Source organism: Bos indicus x Bos taurus, chromosome 23 (genome assembly GCF_003369695.1).
Source record: "Bos indicus x Bos taurus breed Angus x Brahman F1 hybrid chromosome 23, Bos_hybrid_MaternalHap_v2.0, whole genome shotgun sequence".
Lineage (NCBI taxonomy): Eukaryota > Metazoa > Chordata > Mammalia > Artiodactyla > Bovidae > Bos > Bos indicus x Bos taurus.
Window position 1 is genome coordinate 17678853 of NC_040098.1, and position 4073 is coordinate 17682925.

Here is a 4073-nt window from a genome sequence, read left to right on the forward strand (position 1 = left end):
TCCATTCCCATTTCCACCCTGGAGAGGAATGAACAGCAGAGCAGGCAGAAGAGAGAGATTCAAGGCTTCACTCATTGAGTACCAGACCAACAGCTTGTTTCCCATCTGGGCTGTTACTTAACAGTCCTTCCTTGTCCCCACCTCCACTGCTCTGTATAGACACCTGGACACTAGCTGGCCACACTCCCAGTTATTAACAGTATACTTGCACTTAGAATCAATGGATTGGGGGATTCCCTGGTGGTCCAGGGGTTAGGACTGAGTGCTTCCATTGCAGGAGTCACAGGTTTGATCCCTGGCCAGGAAACTAAGATCACACATGCTGCTCAGTGTGACCGAAAACTAAAAAGAATCAGTGGATTGGTTGGTGGCAATCTCCTCTTTCTGGACCTTGCATTCTCTTCCTTGCCTTCTCTGCCCAACTTTCTCCTTTCCTTCATCTTGAGGCAGTCTTCTACTTTGTACATTTTGCATTCCTGAAAATTTCCTGAAAATCTGAGAGGTTAATATAAGATTTACATATTGTAAGGTATTTCTATCCCTAGAAAGACAAGAAAAAATATATATACTTAATGTTTTATTATAGTTTCAGGAGGTACCTCTAGTCCTAAACCTGAAATTGCCAAGTTGTACCTCTTTAAAGCAGCATGCTTCCCTGAAAGCTCAGTTGGTAAAGAATCCACCTGCAATGCAGGAGACCCCAGTTTGATTCCTGGGTCGGGAAGATCCACTGGAGAAGGGACAGGCTACTCACTCAGTATTCTTGGGCTTCCCTTGTGGCTCAGCTGGTAAAGAATCCACCTGCAATGTGGGAGACCTGGGTTTGATCCCTGAGTTGGGAAGATCCCCTGGAGAAGGGAAAGGCTGCCCACTCCAGTATTCTGGCCTGGAGAATTCCATGGACTGTATAGTCTATGGAGCCGCAAAGATTTGGACTAAACTAAGTGACTTTCACTTTCAAGAATGTACTAGGTACCTGAATTCACAAGGATAAAGTTCCCATTTCACGGACAGAGGAGCCTGGCAGGCTACAGTTCATGGAGTCGCATAGAGTCGGACATGACTGAGTGACTAACACTTTCACACTTTCTTAGCAGTTTTCCTGGCAGCTCAGACAGTAAAGAGTCCCTGTAATGCGGGAGACCCAGCTTTGATCCCTGAATCAGGAAGATCCCCTGGAGAAAGGAAATGGCAACTCACTCCAGTATTCTTGTCTGGAAAATCCCATGGACCGGTGGAACCTGGCAGGCTACAGTCCATGGGGTCGCAAAGAGTGACACAATTGAGTGACTTCACTTTGAAACTGTTATGTGGCTCTGTCCCCCGTCTCTCAGAAGACCCAAGGACTGAGAGGATGGTGGAGTGATTCCAAAGAGAATATGCCTCCTTTACACAGAATAAGTTAAGCTATGGTGTTCCTTGAGGTCTTGCAAATGGGTAAGTATATCTGGTATCCTGCCCGGGTTGGCATCCATATAGATGCAAATATCTATTCACAGATAAACGTGCTTTTCTCTTAAGTGTTTCCTTGAGCAAATAATGGTTAGCATGTCGTCCACTCTGCATTACCTTGAAATCATCATTAGTCAATGAAAGTAATTACTTCTGTAAGACAGCTAGCAGCCTAGATTTGTTGCCTTTACTTCCATATCTCTTGCTCATTCTTTAACCCACTATACCTTCCTTCCATTCTTTCGAAACTTTCCTGCAAAGATCATCTGTAACCTTTTTAAAAATAATTTTATTTATTTATCTTTGGCTGTGCTGAGTTGTTGCTGTGTGGGTTTTCTCTAGTTGCAGCAAGTAGGGGGTACTCGCTGGTCGAGAGTGTGCAGGCTTATTGAGGTGGCTTCTCTTGCTGTGGAGCTGTGGAGCATGGGCTCTAGGGTGTGGGTTTCAATAGTTGCAGCTCACCGGCGTTAGTGTGGGCTCAGTAGTTGTGGGCTTAGTTGCCCCGTGGCATGTGGAATCTTCTCAGACCAGGGATTGCACTTGTGTCCCCTGCATTGGCAGGTGGATTTTTAACCACAGAGAAGCCCTGATGCTATTCAATCTTGTTTTTTTTTTTTTTATGCTATTCGATCTTGATCAGCTTTTTTCTAGAATTTGACATTACTGACCAATCCTCTTATACTTCCTTTGTCATTATGACACACAGTTTCCTCTCACATCTCCGATGGCTTTCAGAAGTCATCCTGAGCTCTTCCTTTTCCTTTACCACTCTCTTTGCAATCGGATTACTCACCAAATCCTGTTAGTTCTACACGTTTCCCAATGTTGTCATTTCTTCTCTATACCTATACTGCCTTATAACACTGCTCTCCTGGGCAAGGACCACAGGCTTATTCTTGAGCCTTCCTCAGTGTCTTCATGTAGTCAACTTGCTGCTGGAAGTTGACCTTCTGAAACGTTCCTCCAGACACTTCTCAGATCAGATCAGATCAGTCGCTCAGTTGTGTCTGACTCTTTGAGACCCCATGAATCGCAGCACACCAGGCCTCCCTGTCCATCACCAACTCCCGGAGTTCACTCAGACTCACGTCCATCGAGTCAGTGATGCCATCCAGCCATCTCATCCTCTGTCGTCCCCTTCTCCTCTTGCCCCCAATCCCTCCCAGCATCAGAGTCTTTTCCAATGAGTCAACTCTTCGCATGAGGTGGCCAAAGTACTGGAGTTTCAGCTTTAACATCATTCTCTCCAAAGAAATCCCAGGGCTGATCTCCTTCAGAATGGACTGGTTGGATCTCCTTGCAGTCCAAGGGACTCTCAAGAGTCTTCTCCAGTACCACAGTTCAAAAGCATCAATTCTTTGGCGCTCAGCCTTCTTCACAGTCCAACTCTCACATCCATACATGACCACAGGAAAAACCATAGCCTTGACTAGACGGACCTTTGTTGGCAAAGTAATGTCTCTGCTTTTGAATATGCTATCTAGGTTGGTCATAACTTTCCTTCCAAGGAGTAAGCGTCTTTTAATTTCATGGCTGCAGTCACCATCTGCAGTGATTTTGGAGCCCAGAAAATAAAGTCTGACACTGTTTCCACTGTTTCCCCATCTATTTCCCATGAAGTGATGGGACCGGATGCCATGATCTTCATTTTCTGAATGTTGAGCTTTAAGCCAACTTTTTCACTCTCCACGTTCACTTTCATCAAGAGGCTTTTTAGTTCCTCTTCATTTTCTGCCATAAGGGTGGTGTCATCTGCATATCTGAGGTTATTGATATTTCTCCCAGCAATCTTGATTCCAGACACTACTAGTTTGGTGTAATTTATTACATTGTACCTTAATCATAGGTTTATACAGGGCTGTGCACTTCACCAGACTGTGAACTCCTTGAGGACAGGAACTGATCTTATCCTTTAGGACGCTGGCTTAGCGGGAGTAAGGGATGTATTTCCCGAGACGCTCAAGAATGAGGTAGCATGTCCACCACCTTCTCAAGTGCTCGTGTCCAGCTGGTTCCCCAACCCCAGGACAGATGCAGTAGGAACGGGGATCCTATTCCCAAAGCTGGAACAGATCCTGGATTCTCATCTCATTTCACCCCGGTCCCTTCCTGCCAGGCTTCCCCTTTGATCCTCCTCAAGCCTCCTCTAGGAAACAGGCCCTCGAGGACTCCTGGGAGCTCTCTCCAATTTTGCGTAGGCAATCAGTGTCACGTTACCCTGATGAAGAAAGGTACCCTTCATTTTAGGGCTTCTTTCCTTCAATTCGGACTGGGCGGAGTCGCAGTGGGGAAAGAGTGAGAGCCACTTTAGAGCGGAACGAGCTGCGAAGAATGGCCGAATCCAACGCACACCAGACGCCGAAGTGCGGCACTCGGTGCAAAGCCCGGGCTTCCCTTGACCCCCGCCTCTCACGCTAAGCTCGACCCCCTTTAGGGCGGGACCTCCCACTTTAGCCAATTCTGGGAGTCGAACCCTGGCGGTTTGTACTCTTCCTTTCCAATGAGAAAAAAAAGAAGCCGCTTGCTTCCAGCGACCAATCGGAGGAGGCGGCGCCTGGTTGTCAGGCAGGTTTGTAAGAGTTCGGGCCAATTGGAACACAGACACCGCTCGACCCGGGCGC